Here is a 27,903-nt window from a genome sequence, read left to right as displayed (position 1 = left end):
AGTGTGTACGGCTATTAACCAAAAGGTTTGTGGTTCAATCCCACCCAGGGATGTAATTGACCTTGTTATCAGATTTTGGTGATCTTTAAGTAGACAAGTCAAAATTTCGAAAACCCCTGTTATGGTGTAGGGTACCTGGCCTTCTTGCTGCAATTGTTCATGCCGTTGGCTTGTGTTCTGTTGAATGCCACGTTCTGCCACGTTCTGCGGCATGCTTAAGGTGTGAGCTGGTAAGATGCTCACCTTAGTTTAACAATAAATCCTTTCCTCGAAATGTCCGTCTCCCTGGGCACAGTTCCTATAACTGGAGTCTGGAGGAGGGGCATAGAGGGAGGAGCCAGTTCACACCCTTTGAAAGTCTTAAAGTGCCCATGTCTCTTGCGGATCCCGTCTATACCCCATGGTTCTTAATGTGACCCCAGCATCCTTTACGGACTAAGAGAAAAGGATGCCCTTGTGTACTATCCTGACTTCTCCTCCCGTCTGCCTACTTTGTGCCTTCCAACGCACAATGCGAACTACAGGTGGTGCTGCAGGGCCCACACCCTTTTACTTGCCTTACAGAGCAGCTCTGGAGCTGTTACAGTGCCCAGCTGCTGCAAGAAATCAGCATGAATGCTTCAGGGGATGGGGCATGGCCAACATGAGCCCCACACCAAAGGAGGGTGGGGGTGTTTAATGCGAACTAGGGGTCATCCAAGCACTGCAAAAGGCCGCCATGCCCTGCATGCCCCTTTTCTCTTTTTATATGCAGATGAGGGTTCCAGCCAACTTTGGCCCACTGCTTGGATGACATCACCGTATGCAAATCCGTCTGCTGCAGACCTTCCCCCAGGAATGCTTGTACTAGTTGTTGGATATGGTTTGATATTTGATGGTGCTTCAGTATTAGGCAGCCTTCCGCCCTCCCATGTTCATCTGAAAAGATGTGGTCTCCCTGCAGTTGTTGTCCCCAAACGAGAGTTCCCTTGTGCTTCCTCAGTTGAATCTCCTTAACTTGACGGGGGAGGGGCTGCCCGAGCTGCCACCCTCCCCAGCCCTATCCCAACTCATACTTATTTTACATATTAGATCTCTTGATCATGTAGATTGTTCTCACAGGGTGAGGTTCATCCATTATATTTTAAAATAGGAAGGTACAAATTACATATTTGAATTGCATCTATGTGCTGGATTCAAATGCCCCCCCCCTTCCTTTCTCAATTGTGCCCGTCAGCAGCTATTCTAAGGTTGCTGCCAATGGGTGTGACACATTAATTTCTTCTGTGGGGTACACTGGACTCCACAAGGATTCACATTGGGGTGTAGAGTAGGATCTTGATCTGAGGCACCAACCGGCTCAAAGCTTTTGACTGTTCCCAAGATGCTCAGCGCATCCTCCTCTATAACCCCGCTTCCATGAACAGGGAGCTCAGTTTGTAGTTGGTGCCTTCAGTAGCAGGCCACTTAACAGGGGCCTGCCTCAGGCAGCCTATTCTTAGCTATTAATTTTGACAAGAAAAGAAGAACTTGTTTTATGAGAATCTACAAGGGCTGCAGCAGGCTAGGTCTAATAGACATCTTTACTGCAGCTTCATCACTCCCAGCGGCGCTGTATACTCCCGTGCCCTGGTTGCTGGGTCACTGCAGCGGAGGCTCCGGTTTCTTCCTAAGGTCAGTCACACACACACCGCCCTTCCGGATCACGAGGCCGCTGATTAAGGGGAGCGTGGCCGTAGGGGGTGGGCCGTGTGCGCACTGGGGTGGACACTGATTACTGGGCAGCCGCTCCACTAGCCACCAGGTACAGTTAAGGAGCACAGGTCTGGGGGTTTTTCTCCTATATTAACCCAATTTTGTACTGCCCGCAGCGCTATGTGATAGGTAATAGGGCCTGATTCAGGTTGGATTGCAATCACAATAAGCAATCCAACTGCAAAAATTGCTAAGAGCATACGCATGTGCCTGCATGCGATCGCCTCTGCCTGTCAATCGGGGCAGGGGGGGAGAGTGGGGTCAGCAACACTCCATTTCCAAGTCAGGGATGGAGCAGTGCGGGGGCAAGGCTTCAAAATGGGGTCTGCAATGGAGGAGACACAGGGGGCGTGGTCACAGCGGCTGTATGACATCACATTCAGCCGCTGTGATCACAAAAATGGTGGCGGCTTCCTGCGCGCACATACAGTCTGCACCAGCAGGAGGCTACACCATTGTTTATGATCACGCTGAACTGCAGTGCGACTGCAATTACAGCATGGTCAAGAAGGGAGGTGTCATACTGGGTGGCCATGCCCTGTCACTGTGCAGGAGCCAGCACCGCTTACACACTAGTCCCCGGGTGCAGCCCCCAACCCCCGGGACACCCGGAGCAACAAAATGTAGATTCAGGCCACCAGGCCACGCCCCTACCTATGAAATCATGCCTCCTTTTTACCATTGCGCTGCTTATTTGCACGCACTGCATTACAATCTCCCTCGTTACCTCTCTGGGTGTCACCAGTGATAGTGACACCTCTGCCATGCTTGTAGCAGCTGGTCCAAAGATCTATGCCTCAAGCCCTGAGTGTTTGCCCTTGTGACTTGTTGATCATCATAGCGAAGCAGATGCTTACAGAAAACTGCAGGGGCTTAGATTGAAAATAAAAAAAATTGATGGGTATAAGGTAGAGAGGAGCGGGTTCGGTTCTCCGAGAACCGAATTCCCCACGAACTCCACGTGGTTTACACTGGTCTGAGGCAGGCTCGGTTGTTCCCGCCTGACTCGGAAAACCTGAACAAGGGAAAATGTCATCATCCCGCTGTCGGATTCTCGCGAGATTCGGATATTATATATAGAGCTGCGCGTTGCCGCCATTTTTACTCGTGCATTGAAGAGAGAGCGGAGAGGACGTGGCTATGTTCTCTCAGTGGAAATCTCAATATCAGTGCTCAGTATCAGTGGTTACTTATTGCTGCTCAGTAATACTAGTAGTGTGTCTCTCCTGCTCAGTGTCAGTTCTCAGTAGTATCCTCATCAGTGCTCAGTATCACTGCTCATTGTCTTGTGCTGCATTGTGGTGCTCAGCATACTACAGTACATTACTAATAGTCCAGTGCTGCATCTTGCTGCTCAGTGTCAGTTCTAGTATCCTCATCAGTGCTCACTATCACTGCTCATTGCATTGTGGTGTTCTGTATACTACAGTAATATAGTAACATATAGTAACATAGTTTTTGAGGTTGAATAGAGGCAAATTGCCCATCGTGTTCAACCTGTTTTAAGTTGTGATGATTCTACATACTTGCTGAATAATGTTTTATGACTAGTTAACTACTATAACTCATGTTACCCCCGGATTAACCATGTTGATATTTTAAGTATTATAACCTTGGATAGCTTTTTCATTCAGAAATGTATCCATTCCTTTTTTAAATCCAATTACAGAGTCCGCCATTACCACCTTCCCTGGCAGGGAATTCCACATCCTGATTGCCCTAACAGTGAAGAACCCTTTCCTCCATTGCATTCTGAATTTCCTCCAGTCGCAGCGAGTGACCACGTGTTCTTTTATTAAATAATTCCTCTGATAACTCTTTGTTATGTATCTTTACATATTTGAAGATATTAATAATATCTCCTCTTAGGCACCTCTTTTCTAGTGTATACATATTCAGCCTAGTAAGTCTTGGGTATGGGTGAAGATGTTTCTCACAAAATTGTTGCACCAAAGCATCATTGAAATTCAAGCTGGAAAGATGATTTTAATATATCACTTGTACATTTTGTACTGCTCTTCTGGTGACAATGTAGTTTGTTTTTGTCAATTACCATTTTAATAATAGGGTAAAGAAAATTAAGTGGATTTTTGAAAGAAAACAATACTGTCAATATACTATTAAAACAAATTAAAATGGTAAAAGTTATTGTACTTTAAGTAAAAATAAAAGAGCCAAAATATCAATCCCAGTTTTGGATTACTTTAATTAACAAAAAACAATGCATATAGCAGAGGATAGTTTCAATCTGCCTACCTCTGGGTTATGGGCCCAGCATGCTTCCGTTGCAGTACTCTGCTGCTCATGTAAGTGCAAGAGATCCTGAAGCACTCACTCATCATGGGAAAGTACCAATGTGTTTCTTACAAAAACTCTCCAGATTATTGACTTTTTAAAGTTTTTCTAGGAAACGTTCTAGATGAATGCTTATTAGCCTTTGTCAGTATATACTTTTACGAGGTGTCTCTGTGGTGCAATCGGTTAGCATGTTTGGCTATTAACCAAAAGGTTGGTGGTTCAATCCCACCCATGGATGTAATTGACCTTGTGATTAGATTTTGGTAATCTTTAAGTAGACAAGTCAAAATGTCAAACTCCCTTTTATGGTGTAGGGTACCTGGCCTTCTCTGATGTAATCAGAGTTAGATTTGATTAAGTGATTTTATAAAAAACAGCTAGGAAGCACAATTTAGCAGTGGGTTGCAGAGAAAAAAAACTATGCTGGCAGAAAAGTCCAATTGAGTGATTAAACAGCTCTTCATTTTCTGATTTTATGTTTATGCTAACAAATTTGCTCTCTGAAAAGTGTCCACAAAGTAAAGTCTCTGATTAACACCTTTGTAGGAATGGTTTTTCACCTATTACTGAATTAAACTTGCTTCATTGGAAAGGCAGCAAGATGCATCCTCATTTCAATGTCTACTGAAATAATACAGGTTGACACCAGGAAACATAAACGTCACTGCATCCTTGCTGCTTCCTCATGGGGAAGTCTGTTTAATGTGAAAACAAGGTGATATCTAATCAGCACACAGGTAAGGAATTAAGAAAATCTTTCTTTATGGGTGAAGATGTTTCTCACAAAATTGTTGCACCAAAGCATCATTGAAATTCAAGCTGGAATGATGATTTTAATATATCACTTGTACATTTTGTACTGCTCTTCTGGTGACAATGTAGTTTGTTTTTGTCAATTACCATTTTAATAATAGGGTAAAGAAAATTAAGTGGATTTTTGAAAGAAAACAATACTGTCAATATACTATTAAAACAAATTAAAATGGTAAAAGTTATTGTACTTTAAGTAAAAATAAAAGAGCCAAAATATCAATCCCAGTTTTGGATTACTTTAATTAACAAAAAACAATGCATATAGCAGAAGATAGTTTCAATCTGCCTACCTCTGGGTTATGGGCCCAGCATGCTTCCGTTGCAGTACTCTGCTGCTCATGTAAGTGCAAGAGATCCTGAAGCACTCACTCATCATGGGAAAGTAGCAATGTGTTTCTTACAAAAACTCTCCAGATTATTGACTTTTTAAAGTTTTTCTAGGAAACGTTCTAGATGAATGCTTATTAGCCTTTGTCAGAATGGACTTTTACGAGGTGTCTCTGTGGTGCAATCGGTTAGCATGTTTGGCTATTAACCAAAAGGTTGGTGGTTCAATCCCACCCAGGGATGTAATTGACCTTGTGATCAGATTTTGGTGATCTTTAAGTAGACAAGTCAAAATTTCAAACCCCCTCTTATGGTGTAGGGTACCTGGCCTTCTCTGATGTAATCAGAGTTAGATTTGATTAAGTGATTTTATAAAAAACAGCTAGGAAGCACAATTTAGCAGTGGGTTGCAGAGAAAAAAAAATTATGCTGGCAGAAAAGTCCAATTGAGTGATTAAACAGCTCTTCATTTTCTGACTTTATTTTTATGCTAACAAATTTGCTCTCTGAAAAGTGTCCACAAAGCCAAGTCTCTGATTAACACCTTTGTAGGAATGTTTTTTCACCTATTACTGAATTAAACTTGCTACATTGGAAAGGCAGCAAGATGCATCCTCATTTCAATGTCTACTGAAATAATACAGGTTGACACCAGGAAACATAAACGTTACTGCATCCTTGCTGCTTTCTCATGTGGAAGTCTGTTTAATGTGAAAACAAGGTAATATCTAATCAGCACACAGATAAGGAATTAAGAAAATCTTTCTTTATGGGTGAAGATGTTTCTCACAAAATTGTTGTCCCAATGCATCATTGAAATTCAAGATGGAAGATGATTTTAATATATCACTTGTACATTTTGCATTGCTCTTCTGGTGACAGATTTCCCCAAATGTGGGAAACTTGACTGCATAATTTGTGTTTCCCCTGGTCGGCTCTCGTATAATTCAGATCTCTTTGTCTCAGGTCTCTCTCCAGCCTAGTTTGCTGTCTGTTTCCACTTCTCTTTTCTTGAGCTGCTCCCTTCTATGCCCTTGCGCACTATCCTGACTTCTCCCGTCTGCTTACTTTGTGCCTTCCAATGCACAATGCAAACTACAGGTAGTGCTGCAGGGCCCACACCCTTTTACTTGCCGTACAGAGCAGCTCTAGAGCTGTTACAGTGCCCAGCTGCTGCAAGAAATCAGCTTGTATGCTTCAGGGGCTGGGGCATAGCCAACATGAGCCCCACACCGAAGGAGGGTGGAGGTGTTTAATGCGAACTAGGGGTCATCCAAGCGCCGCAAAAGGCCGCCATGCCCTGCACGCTCCTTTTCTCTTTTCATATGCAGACGAGGGTTGAAGCCAACTTTGACCCACTGCTTGGATGACATCACCATATGCAAATCCATCTGCTGCAGGCCTTCCCCCAGGAATGCTTGCACTAGTTGTTGCATTTGGTTTGTTGTTTGGGGGTGCTTCAGTATTAGGCAGCCTTCTTCCCTCCCATGTTCATCTGAAAATATGTGTTCTCCCTGCAGTTGTTGTCCCCAGATGAGAGTTCCCTTGTGCTGCCTCAGTTGAATCTCCTTTACTTGACAGAGATGTGCCTGAGCAGCGGCCCTCCCCAGCCCTATCCCAAATCATACTTATTTTGCATAGGAGATACCATGGTCATGAAGATTGTTCTCCCAGGGTGAGGTTCATTCATTGCATTCTGGGTATGCTGACCCCTGTGATTTCCCCAAATGTGGGTAACTCGACTGCATTATTTGTTGTAGTGGGGGACTGTGTTTGTGTTTTCCTCTGGTCAGCTCTGGTAAAAGTCAGATTTCTTTGTCTCAGATCTTCCTCTAGCCTTGTTCTTCTTTCGAGAGTTCCCTTGTGCTGCCTCAGTTGGATCTCCTTCACTTGACAGGGGGGTGCCCGAGCAGCGACCCTCCACAGCTCTAGCCCAACTCCTACTTACCTGCCAGGTGAGATACTATGATCATGAAGGTGCTTCTCCCAGGGCAAGGCTCACCCATTGCACTCTGGGTGTGCTGCCCCTGCGATTTCCCCAAATGTGGGAAACTTGACTGCAGAATTTGTGTTTCCCCTGGTCGGCTCTCGTATAATTCAGATCTCTTTGTCTCAGGTCTCTCTACAGCCTAGTTTGCTGTCTGTTTCCACTTCTTTTTTCTTGAGCCCCTCCCTTTTATACCCTTGTGCACTATCCTGACTTCTCCTCCTGTCTGCTTACTTTGTGCCTTCCAATGCACAATGCAAACTACAGGTAGTGCTGCAGGGCCCACACCCTTTTACTTGCCTTACAGAGCAGCTCTGGAGCTGTTACAGTGCCATGCTGCTGCAAGAAATCAGCTTGAATGCTTCAGGGGCTGGGGCATGGCCAACATGAGACCCACACCGAAGGAGGGTGGGGGTGTTTAATGCAAACTAAGGGTCATCCAAGCACCGCAAAAGGCCGCCATGCCCTGCACGCCCCTTTTCTCTTTTCATATGCAGACGAAGGTTGTAGCCAACTTTGACCCACTGCTTGGATGACATCACCATATGCAAATCCATCTGCGGCAGGCCTTCCCCCAGGAATGCTTGCACTAGTTGTTGCATTTGGTTTGTTGTTTGGGGGTGCTTCAGTATTAGGCAGCCTTCTGCCCTCCCATGTTCATCTGAAAATATGTGTTCTCCCTGCAGTTGTTGTCCCCAGATGAGAGTTCCCTTGTGCTGCCTCAGTTGAATCTCCTTTACTTGACAGAGATGTGCCTGAGCAGCGGCCCTCCCCAGCCCTATCCCAAATCATACTTATTTTGCATAGGAGATACCATGGTCATGAAGATTATTCTCCCAGGGTGAGGTTCATTCATTGCATTCTGGGTATGCTGACCCCTGTGATTTCCCCAAATGTGGGTAACTCGACTGCATTATTTGTGGTAGTGGGGGACTGTGTTTTTTTCCTCTGGTCAGCTCTGGTAAAAGTCAGATTTCTTTGTTTCAGATCTTCCTCTAGCCTTGTTCTTCTTTCGAGAGTTCCCTTGTGCTGCCTCAGTTGGATCTCCTTCACTTGACAGGGGGGTGCCCGAGCAGCGACCCTCCCCAGCTCAAGCCCAACTCCTACTTACCTGCCAGGTGAGATACTATGATCATGAAGGTGCTTCTCCCAGGGCAAGGCTCACCCATTGCACTCTGGGTGTGCTGCCCCTGCGATTTCCCCAAATGTGGGAAACTTGACTGCATAATTTGTGTTTCCCCTGGTCGGCTCTCGTATAATTCAGATCTCTTTGTCTCAGGTCTCTCTCCAGCCTAGTTTGCTGTCTGTTTCCACTTCTTTTTTCTTGAGCCCCTCCCTTTTATACCCTTGTGCACTATCCTGACTTCTCCTCCTGTCTGCTTACTTTGTGCCTTCCAATGCACAATGCAAACTACACACCCTTTTACTTGCCTTACAGAGCAGCTCTGGAGCTGTTACAGTGCCAAGCTGCTGTAAGAAATCAGCTTGAATGCTTCAGGGGCTGGGGCATTGTCAACATGAGCCCCACACCGAAGGAGGGTGGGGGTGTTTAATGCGAACTAAGGGTCATCCAAGCGCCGCAAAAGGCCGCCATGCCCTGCATACCCCTTTTCTCTTTTCATATGCAGATGAGGGTTCCAGACAACTTTGGCCCACTGCTTGGATGACATCACCGTATGCAAATCCGTCTTCTGCAGAACTTCCCCCAGGAATGCTTGTACTAGTTGTTGCATTTGGTTTGTTGTTTGGGGGTGCTTCAGTATTAGGCAGCCTTCTGCCCTCCCATGTTCATCTGAAAATATGTGTTCTCCCTGCAGTTGTTGTCCCCAGATGAGAGTTCCCTTGTGCTGCCTCAGTTGAATCTCCTTTACTTGACAGAGATGTGCCTGAGCAGCGGCCCTCCCCAGCCCTATCCCAAATCATACTTATTTTGCATAGGCGATACCATGGTCATGAAGATTGTTCTCCCAGGGTGAGGTTCATTCATTGCATTCTGGGTATGCTGACCCCTGTGATTTCCCCAAATGTGGGAAACTCGACTGCATTATTTGTGGTAGTGGGGGACTGTGTTTGTGCTTTCCTCTGGTCAGCTCTGGTAAAAGTCAGATTTCTTTGTCTCAGATCTTCCTCTAGCCTTGTTCTTCTTTCGAGAGTTCCCTTGTGCTGCCTCAGTTGGATCTCCTTCACTTGACAGGGGGTGCCCGAGCAGCAATCCTCCACAGCTCTGGCCCAACTCCTACTTACCTGCCAGGTGAGATACTATGATCTTCACTGTTAGGGCAATCAGGATGTGGAATTCCCTGCCAGGGAAGGTGGTAATGGCGGACTCTGTAATTGGATTTAAAAAAGGAATGGATACATTTCTGAATGAAAAAGCTATCCAAGGTTATAATACTTAAAATATCAATATGGTTAATCCGGGGGTAACATGAGTTGTAGTAGCTAACTAGTCATAAAACATTATTCAGCAAGTATGTAGAATCATCACAACTTAAAACAGGTTGAACACGATGGCCAATTTGCCTCTATTCAACCTCAAAAACTATGTTACTATATGTTACTATATTACTATGTTACTGTAGTATACAGAACACCACAATGCAATGAGCAGTGATAGTGAGCACTGATGAGGATACTAGAACTGACACTGAGCAGCAAGATGCAGCACTGGACTATTAGTAATGTACTGTAGTATGCTGAGCACAACAATGCAGCACAAGACAATGAGCAGTGATACTGAGCACTGATGAGGATACTACTGAGAACTGACACTGAGCAGGAGAGACACACTACTAGTATTACTGAGCAGCAATAAGTATCCACTGATACTGAGCACTGATATTGAGATTTCCACTGAGAGAACATAGCCACGTCCTCTCCGCTCTCTCTTCAATGCACGAGTAAAAATGGCGGCAACGCGCAGCTCTTTATATGGAATCCGAATCTCGCGAGAATCCGACAGCGGGATGATGACATTTTCCCTTGTTCAGGTTTTCCGAGTCAGGCGGGAACAACCGAGCCTACCTCGTACCAGTGTAAACCACGTGGAGTTCGTGGGGAATTCGGTTCTCGGAGAACCGAACCCGCTCCTCTCTACCTTATACCCATCAATTTTTTTTATTTTCAATCTAAGCCCCTGCAGTTTTCTGTAAGCATCTGCTTTGCTATGATGATCAACAAGTCACAAGGGCAAACACTCAGGGCTTGAGGCGTAGATCTTAGGACCAGCTGCTACAAGCATGGCAGAGGTGTCACTATCACTGGTGACACCCAGAGAGGTGGCGAGGGAGATTGTAATGCAGTGCGCGCAGATAAGCAGCGCAATGGTAAAAAGGAGGCATGGTTTCATAGGTAGGGGCGTGGCCTGGTGGCCTGAATCTACATTTTGTTGCTCCGGGTGTCCCGGGGGTTGGGGGCTGCACCGGAGACTAGTGTGTGAGCGGTGCTGGCTCCTGCACAGTGACATGGCATGGCCACTAGAGATGTGCACCGGAAATTTTTCGGGTTTTGTGTTTTGGTTTTGGGTTCGGTTCCGCGGCCGTGTTTTGGGTTCGAACGCGTTTTGGCTAAACCTCACCGAATTTTTTTTGTCGGATTCGGGTGTGTTTTGGATTCGGGTGTTTTTTTCAAAAAACCCTAAAAAACAGCTTAAATCATAGAATTTGGGAGTCATTTTGATCCCAAAGTATTATTAACCTCAATAACCATAATTTCCACTCATTTTCAGTCTATTCTTAACACCTCACACCTCACAATATTATTTTTAGTCCTAAAATTTGCACCGAGGTCGCTGGATGACTAAGCTCAGTGACCCAAGTGGCCGACACAAACACCTGGCCCATCTAGGAGTGGCACTGCAGTGTCACGCATGATGGCCCTTCCAAAAAACACTCCCCAAACAGCACATGACGCAAAGAAAAAAAGAGGCGCAATGAGGTAGCTGTGTGACTAAGCTCAGCGACCCAAGTGGCCGACACAAACACCTGGCCCATCTAGGAGTGGCACTGCAGTGTCACGCAGGATGGCCCTTCCAAAAAACACTCCCCAAACAGCACATGACGCAAAGAAAAAAAGAGGTGCAATGAGGTAGCTGTGTGACTAAGCTCAGCGACCCAAGTGGCCGACACAAACACCTGGCCCATCTAGGAGTGGCACTGCAGTGTCACGCAGGATGGCCCTTCCAAAAACACTCCCCAAACAGCACATGACGCAAAGAAAAAAAGAGGCGCAATGAGGTAGCTGTGTGACTAAGCTCAGCGACCCAAGTGGCCGACACAAACACCTGGCCCATCTAGGAGTGGCACTGCAGTGTCACGCAGGATGGCCCTTCCAAAAAACACTCCCCAAACAGCACATGACGCAAAGAAAAAAAGAGGCGCAATGAGGTAGCTGTGTGACTAAGCTCAGCGACCCAAGTGGACGACACAAACACCTGGCCCATCTAGGAGTGTCACTGCAGTGTCACGCAGGATGGCCCTTCCAAAAAACACTCCCCAAACAGCACATGACGCAAAGAAAAAAAGAGGCGCAATGAGGTAGCTGTGTGACTAAGCTCAGCGACCCAAGTGGCCGACACAAACACCTGGCCCATCTAGGAGTGGCACTGCAGTGTCACGCAGGATGGCCCTTCCAAAAAACACTCCCCAAACAGCACATGACGCAAAGAAAAATAAAAGAAAAAAGAGGTGCAAGGTGGAATTGCCTTGGGCCCTCCCACCCACCCTTATGTTGTATAAACAGGACATGCACACTTTAACCAACCCATCATTTCAGTGACAGGGTCTGCCACACGACTGTGACTGAAATGACGGGTTGGTTTGGACCCCCACCAAAAAAGAAGCAATTAATCTCTCCTTGCACAAACTGGCTCTATAGAGGCAAGATGTCCACCTCATCATCATCCTCCGATTCATCACCGTGTACATCCCCCTCCTCACAGATTATCAATTCGTCCCCACTGGAATCCACCATCTCAGCTTCCTGTGTACTTTGTGGAGGCAATTGCTGCTGGTCAATGTCTCCACGGAGAAATTGATTATAATTCATTTTAATGAACATCATCTTCTCCACATTTTCTGGAAGTAACCTCGTACGCCGATTGCTGACAAGGTGAGCGGCGGCACTAAACACTCTTTCGGAGTACACACTTGTGGGAGGGCAACTTAGGTAGAATAAAGCCAGTTTGTGCAAGGGCCTCCAAATTGCCTCTTTTTCCTGCCAGTATACGTACGGACTGTCTGACATGCCTACTTGGATGCGGTCACTCATATAATCCTCCACCATTCTTTCAATGGTGAGAGAATCATATGCAGTGACAGTAGACGACATGTCCGTAATCGTTGGCAGGTCCTTCAGTCCGGACCAGATGTCAGCATCAGCAGTCGCTCCAGACTGCCCTGCATCACCGCCAGCGGGTGGGCTCGGAATTCTGAGCCTTTTCCTCGCACCCCCAATTGCGGGAGAATGTGAAGGAGGAGCTGTTGACCGATCAAGTTCCGCTTGACTTGATAATTTTCTCACCAGCAGGTCTTTGAACCCCTGCAGACTTGTGTCTGCCGGAAAGAGAGATACAACGTAGGTTTTAAATCTAGGATCGAGCACGGTGGCCAAAATGTAGTGCTCTGATTTCAACAGATTGACCACCCGTGAATCCTGGTTAAGCGAATGAAGGGCTCCATCCACAAGTCCCACATGCCTAGCGGAATCGCTCTGTCTTAGCTCCTCCTTCAATGTCTCCAGCTTCTTCTGCAAAAGCCTGATGACGGGAATGACCTGACTCAGGCTGGCAGTGTCTGAACTGACTTCACGTGTGGCAAGTTCAAAAGGTTGCAGAACCTTGCACAACGTTGAAATCATTCTCCACTGCGCTTGAGACAGGTGCATTCCACCTCCTATATCGTGGTCAGATGTATAGGCTTGAATGGCCTTTTGCTGCTCCTCCATCCTCTGAAGCATATAGAGGGTTGAATTCCACCTCGTTACCACTTCTTGCTTCAGATGATGGCAGGGCAGGTTCAGGCGTTTTTGGTGTTGCTCCAGTCTTCTGTACGTGGTGCCTGTACGCCGAAAGTGTCCCGCAATTCTTGTGGCCACCGACAGCATCTCTTGCACGCCCCTGTCGTTTTTTAAATAATTCTGCACCACCAAATTCAAGGTATGTGCAAAACATGGGACGTGCTGGAATTTGCCCAGATATAATGCACGCACAATATTGCTGGCGTTGTCCGATGCCACAAATCCACAGGAGAGTCCAATTGGGGTAAGCCATTCTGTGATGATCTTCCTTAGTTGCCGTAAGAGGTTTTCAGCTGTGTGCGTATTCTGGAAAGCGGTGATACAAAGCGTAGCCTGCCTAGGAAAGAGTTGGCGTTTGCGAGATGCTGCTACTGGTGCCGCCGCTGCTGTTCTTGCGGCGGGAGTCAATACATCTACCCAGTGGGCTGTCACAGTCATATAGTCCTGAGTCTGCCCTGCTCCACTTGTCCACATGTCCGTGGTTAAGTGGACATTGGGTACAACTGCATTTTTTAGGACACTGGTGAGTCTTTTTCTGAGGTCTGTGTACATTTTCGGTATCGCCTGCCTAGAGAAATGGAACCTAGATGGTATTTGGTACCGGGGACACAGTACCTCAATCAAGTCTATAGTTGGCTCTGAAGTAATGATGGATACCGGAACCACGTTTCTCACTGCCCAGGATGCCAAGGCCTCAGTTATCCGCTTTGCAGCAGGATGACTGCTGTGATATTTCATCTTCCTTGCAAAGGACTGTTGGACAGTCAATTGCTTGGTGGAAGTAGTAAAAGTGGTCTTACGACTTCCCCTCTGGGATGACCATCGACTCCCAGCAGCAACAACAGCAGCGCCAGCAGCAGTAGGCGTTACACTCAAGGATGCATCGGAGGAATCCCAGGCAGGAGAGAACTCGTCAGAATTGCCAGTGACATGGCCTGCAGGACTATTGGCATTCCTGGGGAAGGAGGAAATTGACACTGAGGGAGTTGGTGGGGTGGTTTGCGTGAGCTTGGTTACAAGAGGAAGGGATTTACTGGTCAGTGGACTGCTTCCGCTGTCGCCCAAAGTTTTTGAACTTGTCACTGACTTATGATGAATGCGCTGCAGGTGACGTATAAGGGAGGATGTTCCGAGGTGGTTAACGTCCTTACCCCTACTTATTACAGCTTGACAAAGGCAACACACGGCTTGACACCTGTTGTCCGCATTTCTGTTGAAATACTTCCACACCGAAGAGCTGATTTTTTTGGTATTTTCACCAGGCATGTCAATGGCCATATTCCTCCCACGGACAACAGGTGTCTCGCCGGGTGCCTGACTTAAACAAACCACCTCACCATCAGAATCCTCCTTGTCAATTTCCTCCCCAGCGCCAGCAACACCCATATCCTCCTCATCCTGGTGTACTTCAACACTGACATCTTCAATCTGACTATCAGGAACTGGACTGCGGGTGCTCCTTCCAGCACTTGCAGGGGGCGTGCAAATGGTGGAAGGTGCATGCTCTTCACGTCCAGTGTTGGGAAGGTCAGGCATCGCAACCGACACAATTGGACTCTCCTTGTGGATTTGTGATTTTGAAGAACGCACAGTTCTTTGCTGTGCTTTTGCCAGCTTAAGTCTTTTCATTTTTCTAGCGAGAGGCTGAGTGCTTCCATCCTCATGTGAAGCTGAACCACTAGCCATGAACATAGGCCAGGGCCTCAGCCGTTCCTTGCCACTCCGTGTGGTAAATGGCATATTGGCAAGTTTACGCTTCTCCTCCGACGATTTTTATTTAGATTTTTGAGTCCTTTTTTTACTGATCTTTTGTGTTTTGGATTTTACATGCTCTGTACTATGACATTGGGCATCGGCCTTGGCAGACGACGTTGATGGAATTTCATCGTCTCGGCCATGACTAGTGGCAGCAGCTTCAGCACGAGGTGGAAGTGGATCTTGATCTTTCCCTATTTTTGGAACCTCAACATTTTTGTTCTCCATATTTTAATAGGCACAACTAAAAGGCACCTCAGGTAAACAATGGAGATGGATGGATACTAGTATACTTATGGATGACGAGTGACTGACGACACAGAGGTAGCTACAGCCGTGGACTACCGTACTGCGTCTGCTAGTATAGAGATGATAATTAATGATATAAAAAAATATATATATAACTACTGTAGGTATATATAATATAATGACGGACCTGGTGGACACTGTCAGCAGACTGCTAAACTACTAGTATGAAGAAGATAGAAAAAAACTTGCACCACAGGTAGGTAGGTATACAATTATGGACGAGCACTGACGACACAGAGATAGCCACAGCCGTGGCCTACCGTACTGCGTCTGCTAGTATAGAGATGATAATTAATGATATAAAAAAAAATATATATAACTACTGTAGGTATATATAATATAATGATGGACCTGGTGGACACTGTCAGCAGACTGCTAAACTACTAGTATGAAGAAGATAGAAAAAAAAACCCACCACAGTTAGGTATACAATTATGGACGAGTGACGACACAGAGGTAGGTACAGCCGTGCACTACCGTACTGCGTCTGCTAGTATAGATAATATACTAAATATATTACTACTGTAGGTATATAATATAATGACGGACCTGGTGGACACTGTCAGCAGACTCCTAAACTACTAGTATGAAGAAGATAGAAAAAAAAACCCCACCACAGGTAGGTATACAATTATGGACGAGCACTGACGACACAGAGGTAGGTACAGCCGTGGACTACCGTACTGCGTCTGCTAGTATAGATAATATAATAAATATATTACTACTGTAGGTATATAATATAATGACGGACCTGGTGGACACTGTCAGCAGACTGCTAAACTACTAGTATGAAGAAGATAAAAAAAAAACCCCACCACAGGTAGGTAGGTATACAATTATGGACGAGCACTGACGACACAGAGATAGCCACAGCCGTGGACTACCGTACTGCGTCTGCTAGTATAGATAATATAATAAATATATTACTACTGTAGGTATATAATATAATGATGGACCTGGTGGACACTGTCAGTAGACTCCTAAACTACTAGTATGAAGAAGATAGAAAAAAAAAAACCACCACAGGTAGGTAGGTATACAATTATGGACGAGCACTGACGACACAGAGATAGCCACAGCCGTGGACTACCGTACTGCGTCTGCTAATATAGAGATGATAAAGATGAAAAAAAAAATATAACACTACTGCAGATAAATATTTATATAATATATGTATGACGGACCTGCTGGACACTGTCAGCAGAATGCGTTTATAGAATAAAAAAAAAACACCACAGGAGTGTTTAACTTTTTCAGGCAGACAATATACTGGTGGTCACACTGGCAGCAAAAGTGTGCACTGTACTCCTGCTATAACTGCTCCCCAGTCTCCCCCACAATTAAGCTGTGTGAGCAGTGAGCACTCAGCACAGTCAGATATACATAGATGATATATCATGCAGCACACTGAGGCTGAGCACAGATATGGTATGTGTATCGTTTTTTTTCAGGCAGAGAACGGATTATAAATAATAAAACTGGTGGTCACTATCAGCAAAACTCTGCACTACTGAGTACTCCTGACAAGTTCAACTGCTCCCCAAATTAGTAGTAAATCAAATGTCACTCGTCTCTATCTTCTAATCTAAACGGAGAGGACGCCAGCCACGTCCTCTCCCTATCAATCTCAATGCACGTGTGAAAATGGCGGCGACGCGCGGCTCCTTATATAGAATCCAAGTCTCGTGAGAATCCGACAGCGGGATGATGACGTTCGGGCGCGCTCGGGTTAACCGAGCAAGGCGGGAGGATCCGAGTCTGCTCGGACCCGTGCAAAAAAGGGTGAAGTTCGGGCGGGTTCGGATTCCGAGGAACCGAACCCGCTCATCTCTTATGGCCACCCAGCATGACGCCTCCCTTCTTGACCATGCTGTAATTGCAGTCGCACTGCAGTTCAGCGTGATCATAAAAAATGGTGTAGCCTCCTGCTGGTGCAGACTGTATGTGCGCGCAGGAAGCCGCCACCATTTTTGTGATCACAGCGGCTGAATGTGATGTCATACAGCCGCTGTGACCACGCCCCCTGTGTCTCCTCCATTGCAGACCCCATTTTGAAGCCTTGCCCCCGCACCGCTCCATCCCTGACTTGGAAATGGAGTGTTGCTGACCCCCCTCTCCCCCCCTGCCCCGATTGACAGGCAGAGGCGATCGCATTCTCTGCGGGGTGCCGCAGAAAATGCAGGCACATGCGTATGCTCTTAGCAATTTTTGCAGTTGGATCACTTATTGTGATTGCAATCCAACCTGAATCAGGCCCTATTACCTATCACAATGCGCTGCGGGCAGTACAAAATTGGTTTAATATAGGAGAAAAACCCCCAGACCTGTGCTCCTTAACTGTACCTGGTGGCTAGTGGAGCGGCTGCCCAGTAATCAGTGTCCACGCCAGTGCGCACACGGTCCACCCCCTACGGCCACGCTCCCCTTCATCAGCGGCCTCGTGATCCGGAAGGGCGGTGTGTGTGTGACTGACCTTAGGAAGAAACCGGAGCCTCCGCTGCAGTGACCCAGCAACCAGGGCACGGGAGTATACAGCGCCGCTGGGAGTGATGAAGCTGCAGTAAAGATGTCTATTAGACCTAGCCTGCTGCAGCCCTTGTAGATTCTCATAAAACAAGTTCTTCTTTTCTTGTCAAAATGAATAGCTAAGAATAGGCTGCCTGAGGCAGGCCCCTGTTAAGTGGCCTGCTACTGAAGGCACCAACTACAAACTGAGCTCCCTGTTCATGGAAGCGGAGTTATAGAGGAGGATGCACTGAGCATCTTGGGAACAGTCAAAAGCTTTGAGCCGGTTGGTGCCTCAGATCAAGATCCTACTCTACACCCCAATGTGAATCCTTGTGGAGTCCTGTGTACCCCACAGAAGAAATTAATGTGTCACACCCATTGGCAGCAACCTTAGAATAGCTGCTGATGGGCACAATTGAGAAAGGAAGGGGGGGGGGGACATTTGAATCCAGCACATAGATGCAATTCAAATATGTAATTTGTACCTTCCTATTTTAAAATATAATGGATGAACTTCACCCTGTGAGAACAATCTTCATGATCAAGAGATCTCATATGCAAAATAAGTATGAGTTGGGATAGGGCTGGGGAGGGTGGCTGCTCGGCCCCTCCCCCGTCAAGTTAAGGAGATTCAACTGAGGAAGCACAAGGGAACTCTCGTCTGGGGACAACAACTGCAGGGAGACCACATCTTTTCAGATGAACATGGGAGGGCAGAAGGCTGCCTAATACTGAAGCACCATCAAATATCAAACCATATGCAACAACTAGTACAAGCATTCCTGGGGGAAGGTCTGCAGCAGACGGATTTGCATACGGTGATGTCATCCAAGCAGTGGGCCAAAGTTGGCTGGAACCCTCATTTGCATATGAAAAGAGAAAAGGGGCATGCAGGGCATGGCGGCCTTTTGCGGTGCTTGGATGACCCCTAGTTCGCATTAAACACCCCCACCCTCCTTTGGTGTTGGGCTCATGTTGGCTATGCCCCAGCCCCTGAAGCATTCAAGCTGATTTCTTGCAGCAGCTGGGCACTGTAACAGCTCCAGAGCTGCTCTGTAAGGCAACTAAAAGGGTGTGGGCCCTGCAGCACTACCTGTAGTTCGCATTGTGTGTTGGAAGGCACAAAGTAAGCAGACGGGAGAAGTCAGGATAGTGCGCAAGGGCATAGAAGGCAGTGGCTCCAGAAAAGAGAAGTGGAAACAGACAGCAAACTAGGCTGGAGAGAGACCTGAGACAAAGAGATCTGAATTATACGAGAGCCGACCAGGGGAAACACAAATTATGCAATCAAGTTTCCCACATTTGGGGAAATCGCAGGAGCAGCACACCCAGAGTGCAATGGGTGAGCCTAGCCCTGGGAGAAGCACCTTCATGATCATAGTATCTCACCTGGCAGGTAAGTAGGAGTTGGGCTAGAGCTGGGGAGGGTCACTGCTCGGGCACCCCCCTGTCAAGTGAAGGAGATCCAACTGAGGCAGCACAAGGGAACTCTCGAAAGAAGAACAAGGCTAGAGGAATATATGAGACAAAGAAATCTGACTTTTACCAGAGCTGACCAGAGGAAAACACAAACACAGTCCCCCACTACCACAAAAAATGCAGGCGAGTTTCCCACATTTGGGGAAATCACAGGGGTCAGCATACCCAGAATGCAATGAATGAACCTCACCCTGGGTGAACAATCTTCATGACCATGGTGTCTCCTATGCAAAATAAGTATGATTTGGGATAGGGCTGGGAGGGCCGCTGCTCAGGCACATCTCTGTCAAGTAAAGGAGATTCAACTGAGGCAGCACAAGGGAACTCTCATCTGGGGACAACAACTGCAGGGAGAACACATATTTTCAGATGAACATGGGAGGGCAGAAGGCTGCCTAAAACTGAAGCACCCCCAAACAACAAACCAAATGCAACAACTAGTGCAAGCATTCCTGGGGGAAGGCCTGCCGCAGATGGATTTGCATATGGTGATGTCATCCAAGCAGTGGGTCAAAGTTGGCTTCAACCCTCATCTGCATATGAAAAGAGAAAAGGGGCGTGCAGGGCATGGCGGCCTTTTGCGGTGCTTGGATGACCCCTAGTTCGCATTAAACACCCCCACCCACCTTTGGTGTGGGGCTCATGTTGGCCATGCCCCATCCCCTGAAGCATTCAAGCTGATTTCTTGCAGCAGCTGGGCACTGTAACAGCTCCAGAGCTGCTCTGTAAGGCAAGTAAAAGATTGTGTGGGCCCTGCAGCACTACCTGTAGTTTGCATTGTGCATTGGAAGGCACAAAGTAAGCAGACGGGAGGAGAAGTCAGGATAGTGCACAAGGGTATAGAAGGGAGGGGCTCAAGATAAAAGAAGTGGAAACAGACAGCAAACTAGGCTGGAGAAAGACCTGAGACAAAGAGATCTGAATTATACGAGAGCCGACCAGAGGAAACACAAATTATGCAGTCAAGTGTCCCACATTTGGGGAAATCGTAGGAGCAGCACACCCAGAGTGCAATGGGTGAGCCTTGCCCTGGGAGAAGCAACTTCCTGATCATAGTATCTCACCTGGCAGGTAAGTAGGAGTTGGGCTAGAGCTGGGGAGGGTCGCTGCTCGGGCACCCCCCTGTCAAGTGAAGGAGATCCAACTGAGGCAGCACAAAGAAACTCTCGAAAGAAGAACAAGGCTAGAGGAAGATCTGAGACAAAGAAATCTGACTTTTACCAGAGCTGACCAGAGGAAAGCACAAACACAGTCCCCCACTACCACAAATAATGCAGTCGAGTTTCCCACATTTGGGGAAATCACAGGGGTCAGCATACCCAGAATGCAATGAATGAACCTCACCCTGGGAGAACAATCTTCATGACCATGGTAACTCCTATGCAAAATAAGTATGATTTGGGATAGGGCTGGGGAGGGCCGCTGCTCAGGCACATCTCTGTCAAGTAAAGGAGATTCAACTGAGGCAGCACAAGGGAACTCTCATCTGGGTACAACAACTGCAGGGAGAACACATATTTTCAGATGAACATGGGAGGGCAGAAGGCTGCCTAATACTGAAGCATCCCCAAACAACAAACCAAATGCAACAACTAGTAAAAGCATTCCAGGGTGAAGGTCTGCAGAAGACGGATTTGCATACGGTGATGTCATCCAAGCAGTGGGCCAAAGTTGGCTGGAACCCTCATCTGCATATAAAAAGAGAAAAGGGTTATGCAGGGCATGGCGGCCTTTTGCGGCACTTGGATGACCCCTAGTTTGCATTAAACACCTCCACCCTCCTTCGGTGTGGGGCTCATGTTGGCTATGCCCCAGCCCCTGAAGCATTCAAGCTGATTTCTTGCAGCAGCTGGGCACTGTAACAGCTCCAGAGCTGCTCTGTAAGGCAAGTAAAAGGGTGTGGGCCCTGCAGCACTACCTATAGTTCGCATTGTGCGTTGGAAGGCACAAAGTAAGCAGAAAGGAGGAGAAGTCAGGATAGTGCGCAAGGGCATAGAAGGGAGCGGCTCAAGAAAAGAGAAGTGGAAACAGACAGCAAACTAGGCTGGAGAGAGACCTGAGACAAAGAGATCTGAATTATACGAGAGCCGACCAGGGGAAACACAAATTATGCAGTCAAGTTTCCCACATTTGGGGAAATCGCAGGAGCAGCACACCCAGAGTGCAATGGGTGAGCCTTGCCCTGGGAGAAGCACCTTCATGATCATAGTATCTCACCTGGCAGGTAAGTAGGAGTTGGGCGAGAGCTGGGGAGGGTCGCTGCTCGGGTACTTCCCTGTAAAGTGAAGGAGATCCAACTGAGGCAGCACAAGGGAACTCTCGAAAGAAGAACAAGGCTAGAGGAAAATCTGAGACAAAGAAATCTGAGTTTTACCAGAGCTGACCAGAGGAAAGCACAAACACAGTCCCCCACTACCACAAATAATGCAGTTGAGTTTCCCACATTTGGGTAAATCACAGGGGTCAGCATACCCAAAATGCAATGAATGAACCTCACCCTGGGAGAACAATCTTCATGACCATGGTATCTCCTATGCAAAATAAGTATGATTTGGGATAGGGCTGGGGAGGGCCGCTGCTCATGCACATCTCTGTCAAGTAAAGGAGATTCAACTGAGGCAGCACAAGGGAACTCTCATCTGGGGACAACAACTGCAGGGAGAACACATTTTTTCAGATGAACATGGGAGGGCAGAAGGCTGCCTAATACTGAAGCACCCCCAAACAACAAACCAAATGCAACAACTAGTACAAGCATTCCTGGGGGAAGTTCTGCAGAAGACGGATTTGCATACGGTGATGTCATCCAAGCAGTGGGCCAAAGTTGGCTGGAACCCTCATCTGCATATGAAAAGAGAAAAGGGGTGTGCAGGGCATGGCGGCCTTTTGCGGCGCTTGGATGACCCTTAGTTCGCATTAAACACCCCCACCCTCCTTCGGTGTGGGGCTCATGTTGGCCATGCCCCATCCCCTGAAGCATTCAAGCTGATTTCTTGCAGCAGCTTGGCACTGTAACAGCTCCAGAGCTGCTCTGTAAGGCAAGTAAAAGGGTGTGGGCCCTGCAGCACTACCTGTAGTTTGCATTGTGCATTGGAAGGCACAAAGTAAGCAGACAGGAGGAGAAGTCAGGATAGTGCACAAGGGTATAAAAGCGAGTTTCCCACATTTGGGAAAATCACAGGGGTCAGCATACCCAGAATGCAATGAATGAACCTCACCCTGGGAGAACAATCTTCATGACCATGGTATCTCCTATGCAAAATAAGTATGATTTGGGATAGGGCTGGGGAGGGCCGCTGCTCAGGCACATCTCTGTCAAGTAAAGGAGATTCAACTGAGGCAGCACAAGGGAACTCTCATCTGGGGACAACAACTGCAGGGAGAACACATATTTTCAGATGAAAATCTTGGTCATGCTCTGGTTTCTCTTCAGAACGAACAAATCTTTCGCCTTTTACTAAAGATTTCTGTGGAGAGGAGCAAAACCGAGTTTTATCTCAATCTTTGCATGCCCCATATTATTGGGGTTTCTTTTATCAGTTTAAAGACAGAACGAGTGTGCTTTCTTGTTAGCTTTAATGTAAGCTCATTTGCATAGAAATGACAGTAAATGTTTGTTTCTTTTCAAACAGAACTTTCTTGACCATGCTACTTGCTTGAAAGATCTGGGAGCACATGGAATACAGTACAAACCATGCTTATAGCAAGGAGAAGCCAGGTGAGAAATCTGCTTTCTTTCAAGTTGGGCGCTCACTTTGATCTGAATGAGGACTGCTGGCACAGCATTTAGGCGACAGGTGGAATCTTGGTCATGCTCTGGTTTCTCTTCAGAACGAACAAATCTTTCGCCTTTTATTAAAGATTTCTGTGGAGAGGAGCAAAACTGAGTTTTATCTCAATTTTTGCATGCCCCATATTATTGGGGTTTCTTTTATCAGTTTAAAGACAGAACGAGTGTGCTTTCTTGTTAGCTTTAATGTAAGTTTATTTGCATAACAATGACTATAAATGTCTGTTTCTTTTCAAGCAGAACTTTCTTGACCATACTAATTGCTTGAAAGATCTGGGAGCACATGGAAAAGAGTACAAACCATGTTTATAGCAAGGGGAAGCCTGGTGAGAAATCTGCTTTCTTTCATTCAAATTGGGTGCTCACTTTGATCTGAATGAGAACTGCTGGCATGGCACTCAGGCGACAGGTGGAATCTTGGTCATGCTCTGGTTTCTCTTCAGAACTAACAAATATTTCGCCTTTTATTAAAGATTTCCGTGGAGAGGAGCAAAACTGAGTTTTATCTCAATTTTTGCATGCCCCATATTATTGGGGTTTCTTTTATCAGTTTAAAGACAGAACGAGTGTGCTTTCTTGTTAGCTTTAATGTAAGTTTATTTGCATAACAATGACAGTAAATGTTTGTTTCTTTTCAAACAGAACTTTCTTGACCATGCTACTTGCTTGAAAGATCTGGGAGCACATGGAAAACAGTACAAACCATGCAGTATCACAAGAGCCTTTATTTGATCTTTCATGAAGATAGAGCAGAATTGAGGACACGTCAACAATTTCTGCCGAAGGTGGTTCATCTTTCCACATGGTGCCTTTGGCCACTGACACCTTCGTTGAGTCAAAGTCTCTGGCTGTGGTCAGAACTTTGAAAATTTATGTCACCAGAACGGTTCAGATTAGGAAAACAGAGGCTCTGTTTGTCCTGTATGCTCCCATCAGGATTGGGTGTCCTGCTTCCATGTAGACCATTATGCGCTGGATCTGTGGTAAGATTCAGCATGCTCGTTCCACGGCAGGATTGCCGTTACTGAAGTAGGTGAAGACCCATTCTACTAGAAAGGTGGGTTCATCCTTGGCAGCTGGTCGGGGAGTCTCGGCATTGCAACTTTGCCGAGCAGCTATTTAGTAAACACTTTTGCTAAGTTTTACAAGTTTGATACCTTGGCTGATGATAACCTTAAGTTGGGTCATTCGGTGCTGCAGAGTCGTACGCACTCTCCCACCCGTTCAAGAGCTTTGGTATAACCCCATGGTTCTTAATGTGACCCCAGCATCCTCTAGGTCGTATGAGAAAATAGGATTTTAATACCTACCGGTAAATCCTTTTCTCTTAGTCTGTAGAGGATGCTGGGCACCCGTCCCAGTCCATACTGTGTCTGCAGTTATTACTTGTGGTTATACACATGTTGTGTTATGGTTCTGGTCAGCTTTTTGCTGCAATTGTTCATGCCGTTGGCTTGTGTTCTGTTGAATGCCACTTTCTGCGGCATGCTTAAGGTGTGAGCTGGTAAGATGCTCACCTTAGTTTAACAATAAATCCTTTCCTCGAAATGTCCGTCTCCCTGGGCACAGTTCCTATAACTGGAGTCTGGAGGAGGGGCATAGAGGGAGGAGCCAGTTCACACCCTTTGAAAGTCTTAAAGTGCCCATGTCTCTTGCGGATCCCGTCTATACCCCATGGTTCTTAATGTGACCCCAGCATCCTCTACGGACTAAGAGAAAAGAATGCCCTTGCGCACTATCCTGACTTCTCCTCCCGTCTGCTTACTTTGTGCCTTCCAACGCACAATGCGAACTACAGGTGGTGCTGCAGGGCCCACACCCTTTTACTTGCCTTACAGAACAGCTCTGGAGCTGTTACAGTGCCCAGCTGCTGCAAGAAATCAGCTTGAATGCTTCAGGGGATGGGGCATGGCCAACATGAGCCCCACACCAAAGGAGGGTGGGGGTGTTTAATGTGAACTAGGGGTCATCCAAGCACTGCAAAAGGCCGCCATGCCCTGCATGCCCTTTTTCTCTTTTCATATGCAGATGAGGGTTCCAGTCAACTTTGGCCCACTGCTTGGATAACATCACCGTATGCAAATCCGTCTGCTGCAGACCTTCCCCCAGGAATGCTTGTACTAGTTGTTGCATATGGTGCTTCAGTATTAGGCAGCCTTCCGCCCTCCCATGTTCATCTGAAAAGATGTGGTCTCCCTGCAGTTGTTGTCCCCAGACGAGAGTTCCCTTGTGCTTCCTCAGTTGAATCTCCTTAACTTGACGGGGGAGGGGCTGCCCGAGCAGCCACCCTCCCCAGCCCTATCCCAACTCATCCTTATTTTGCATATGAGATCTCTTGATCATGAAGATTGTTCTCACAGGGTGAGGTTCATCCATTATATTTTAAAATAGGAAGGTACAAATTACATATTTGAATTGCATCTATGTGCTGGATTCAAATGTCCCCCCCCCCCTTCCTTTCTCAATTGTGCCCGTCAGCAGCTATTCTAAGGTTGCTGCCAATGGGTGTGACATATTAATTTCTTCTGTGGGGTACACTGGACTCCACAAGGATTCACATTGGGGTGTAGAGTAGGATCTTGATCTGAGGCACCAACCGGCTCAAAGCTTTTGACTGTTCCCAAGAAGCTCAGTGCATTCTCCTCTATAACCCCGCTTCCATGAACAGGGAGCTCAGTTTGTAGTTGGTGCCTTCAGTAGCAGGCCGCTTAACAGGGGCCTGCCTCAGGCAGCCTATTCTTAGCTATTAATTTTGACAAGAAAAGAAGAACTTGTTTTATGAGAATCTACAAGGGCTGCAGCAGGCTAGGTCTAATAGACATCTTTACTGCAGCTTCATCACTCCCAGCGGCGCTGTATACTCCCGTGCCCTGGTTGCTGGGTCACTGCAGCGGAGGCTCCGGTTTCATCCTAAGGTCAGTCACACACACACCACCCTTCCGGATCACGAGGCCGCTGATGAAGGGGAGCGAGGCCGTAGGGGGTGGGCCGTGTGCGCACTGCGGTGGATACTGATTACTGGGCAGCCGCTCCACTAGCCACCAGGTACAGTTAAGGAGCACAGGTCTGGGGGTTTTTCTCCTATATTAACCCAATTTTGTACTGCCCGCAGCGCATTGTGATAGGTAATAGGGCCTGATTCAGGTTGGATTGCAATCACAATAAGCGATCCAACTGCAAAAATTGCTAAGAGCATACGCATGTGCCTGCATTTTCTGCGGCACCCCGCAGAGAATGTGATCGCCTCTGCCTGTCAATCGGGGCGGGGAAGGGGGGGAGAGGTGGGTCAGCAACACTCCATTTCCAAGTCAGAGATGGAGCGGTGCGGGGGCAAGGCTTCAAAATGGGGTCTGCAACAGAGGAGACACAGGAGGCATGGTCACAGCGGCTGTATGACATCACATTCAGCCGCTGTGATCACAAAAATGGTGGCGGCTTCCTGCGCGCACATACAGTCTGCCCCAGCAGGAGCCTACACCATTTTTTATGATCACGCTGAACTGCAGTGCGACTGCAATTACAGCATGGTCAAGAAGGGAGGCGTCATGCTGGGTGGCCATGCCCTGTCACTGTGCAGGAGCCAGCACCGCTCACACACTAGTCCCCGGGTGCAGCCCCCAACCCCCGGGACACCCGGAGCAACAAAATGTAGATTCAGGCCACCAGGCCACGCCCCTACCTATGAAACCATGCCTCCTTTTTACCATTGCGCTGCTTATCTGCGCGCACTGCATTACAATCTCCCTCGCCACCTCTCTGGGTGTCACCAGTGATAGTGACACCTCTGCCATGCTTGTAGCAGCTGGTCCTAAGATCTACGCCTCAAACCCTGAGTGTTTGCCCTTGTGACTTGTTGATCATCATAGCGAAGCAGATGCTTACAGAAAACTGCAGGGGCTTAGATTGAAAATAAAAAAATTGATGGGTATAAGGTAGAGAGGAGCAGGTTCGGTTCTCCGAGAACCGAATTCCCCACAAACTCCACGTGGTTTACACTGGTCCAAGGCAGGCTCGGTTGTTCCCGCCTGACTCGGAAAACCTGAACAAGGGAAAATGTCATCATCCCGCTGTCGGATTCTCGCGAGATTCGGATTCCATATAAAGAGCTGCGCGTTGCTGCCATTTTTACTCGTGCATTGAAGAGAGAGCGGAGAGGACGTGGCTATGTTCTCTCAGTGGAAATCTCAATATCAGTGCTCAGTATCAGTGGTTACTTATTGCTGCTCAGTAATACTAGTAGTGTGTCTCTCCTGCTCAGTGTCAGTTCTCAGTAGTATCCTCATCAGTGCTCAGTATCACTGCTCATTGTCTTGTGCTGCATTGTGGTGCTCAGCATACTACAGTACATTACTAATAGTCCAGTGCTGCATCTTGCTGCTCAGTGTCAGTTCTAGTATCCTCATCAGTGCTCACTATCACTGCTCATTGCATTGTGGTGTTCTGTATACTACAATAACATAGTAATATAGTAACATAGTTTTTGAGGTTGAATAGAGGCAAATTGCCCATCGTGTTCAACCTGTTTTAAGTTGTGATGATTCTACATACTTGCTGAATAATGTTTTATGACTAGTTAGCTACTATAACTCATGTTACCCCCGGATTAACCATGTTGATATTTTAAGTATTATAACCTTGGATAGCTTTTTCATTCAGAAATGTATCCATTCCTTTTTTAAATCCAATTACAGAGTCCGCCATTACCACCTTCCCTGGCAGGGAATTCCACATCCTGATTGCCCTAACAGTGAAGAATCCTTTCCTCCATTGCGTTCTGAACTTTCCTCCAGTCGCAGCGAGTGACCACGTGTTCTTTTAATAAATAATTCCTCTGATAACTCTTTGTTATGTATCTTTACATATTTGAAGATATTAATAATATCTCCTC

The 27,903-nt window shown here is 46.9% G+C and overlaps 15 non-coding genes and 1 pseudogene across 15 annotated transcripts; 9 read left to right on the top strand and 7 right to left on the bottom strand.

The window, feature by feature from the left end:
- The first annotated feature begins 5,341 nt into the window (after positions 1 to 5,341).
- TRNAN-AUU (transfer RNA asparagine (anticodon AUU)) lies at positions 5,342 to 5,415 on the top strand. Its single transcript has one exon. It is a non-coding gene; the product is annotated as a tRNA-Asn (tRNA).
- Positions 5,416 to 6,796: 1,381 nt separating this feature from the next.
- LOC134997096 (U1 spliceosomal RNA) lies at positions 6,797 to 6,960 on the top strand. Its single transcript, XR_010199649.1, has one exon. It is a non-coding gene; the product is annotated as a U1 spliceosomal RNA (small nuclear RNA).
- A 152-nt stretch (positions 6,961 to 7,112) lies between these two features.
- On the top strand, positions 7,113 to 7,275 carry LOC134997310 (U1 spliceosomal RNA). Its single transcript, XR_010199843.1, has one exon. It is a non-coding gene; the product is annotated as a U1 spliceosomal RNA (small nuclear RNA).
- Positions 7,276 to 7,949: 674 nt separating this feature from the next.
- On the top strand, positions 7,950 to 8,110 carry LOC134997199 (U1 spliceosomal RNA). Its single transcript, XR_010199746.1, has one exon. It is a non-coding gene; the product is annotated as a U1 spliceosomal RNA (small nuclear RNA).
- Positions 8,111 to 8,262: 152 nt separating this feature from the next.
- Positions 8,263 to 8,425, top strand: LOC134997229 (U1 spliceosomal RNA). Its single transcript, XR_010199774.1, has one exon. It is a non-coding gene; the product is annotated as a U1 spliceosomal RNA (small nuclear RNA).
- A 655-nt stretch (positions 8,426 to 9,080) lies between these two features.
- Positions 9,081 to 9,244, top strand: LOC134997041 (U1 spliceosomal RNA). Its single transcript, XR_010199596.1, has one exon. It is a non-coding gene; the product is annotated as a U1 spliceosomal RNA (small nuclear RNA).
- Positions 9,245 to 18,987: 9,743 nt separating this feature from the next.
- LOC134997353 (U1 spliceosomal RNA) lies at positions 18,988 to 19,150 on the bottom strand. Its single transcript, XR_010199883.1, has one exon. It is a non-coding gene; the product is annotated as a U1 spliceosomal RNA (small nuclear RNA).
- Positions 19,151 to 19,302: 152 nt separating this feature from the next.
- On the bottom strand, positions 19,303 to 19,466 carry LOC134997153 (U1 spliceosomal RNA). The gene has a single exon (XR_010199704.1). It is a non-coding gene; the product is annotated as a U1 spliceosomal RNA (small nuclear RNA).
- A 675-nt stretch (positions 19,467 to 20,141) lies between these two features.
- On the bottom strand, positions 20,142 to 20,304 carry LOC134997354 (U1 spliceosomal RNA). The gene has a single exon (XR_010199884.1). It is a non-coding gene; the product is annotated as a U1 spliceosomal RNA (small nuclear RNA).
- Positions 20,305 to 20,456: 152 nt separating this feature from the next.
- LOC134996990 (U1 spliceosomal RNA) lies at positions 20,457 to 20,620 on the bottom strand. The gene has a single exon (XR_010199547.1). It is a non-coding gene; the product is annotated as a U1 spliceosomal RNA (small nuclear RNA).
- A 674-nt stretch (positions 20,621 to 21,294) lies between these two features.
- Positions 21,295 to 21,457, bottom strand: LOC134997252 (U1 spliceosomal RNA). The gene has a single exon (XR_010199796.1). It is a non-coding gene; the product is annotated as a U1 spliceosomal RNA (small nuclear RNA).
- Positions 21,458 to 21,609: 152 nt separating this feature from the next.
- LOC134997009 (U1 spliceosomal RNA) lies at positions 21,610 to 21,773 on the bottom strand. The gene has a single exon (XR_010199565.1). It is a non-coding gene; the product is annotated as a U1 spliceosomal RNA (small nuclear RNA).
- A 593-nt stretch (positions 21,774 to 22,366) lies between these two features.
- On the bottom strand, positions 22,367 to 22,494 carry LOC134997464 (U1 spliceosomal RNA; annotated as a pseudogene).
- A 144-nt stretch (positions 22,495 to 22,638) lies between these two features.
- Positions 22,639 to 22,754, top strand: LOC134996921 (U5 spliceosomal RNA). The gene has a single exon (XR_010199481.1). It is a non-coding gene; the product is annotated as a U5 spliceosomal RNA (small nuclear RNA).
- A 282-nt stretch (positions 22,755 to 23,036) lies between these two features.
- Positions 23,037 to 23,152, top strand: LOC134996934 (U5 spliceosomal RNA). Its single transcript, XR_010199493.1, has one exon. It is a non-coding gene; the product is annotated as a U5 spliceosomal RNA (small nuclear RNA).
- A 286-nt stretch (positions 23,153 to 23,438) lies between these two features.
- Positions 23,439 to 23,554, top strand: LOC134996950 (U5 spliceosomal RNA). The gene has a single exon (XR_010199509.1). It is a non-coding gene; the product is annotated as a U5 spliceosomal RNA (small nuclear RNA).
- Positions 23,555 to 27,903: the final 4,349 nt, after the last annotated feature.

The sequence above is a fragment of the Pseudophryne corroboree genome, unplaced genomic scaffold, assembly GCF_028390025.1.
Source record: "Pseudophryne corroboree isolate aPseCor3 unplaced genomic scaffold, aPseCor3.hap2 scaffold_144, whole genome shotgun sequence".
NCBI lineage: Eukaryota > Metazoa > Chordata > Amphibia > Anura > Myobatrachidae > Pseudophryne > Pseudophryne corroboree.
This window is presented reverse-complemented; position numbering and strand designations above follow the sequence as displayed.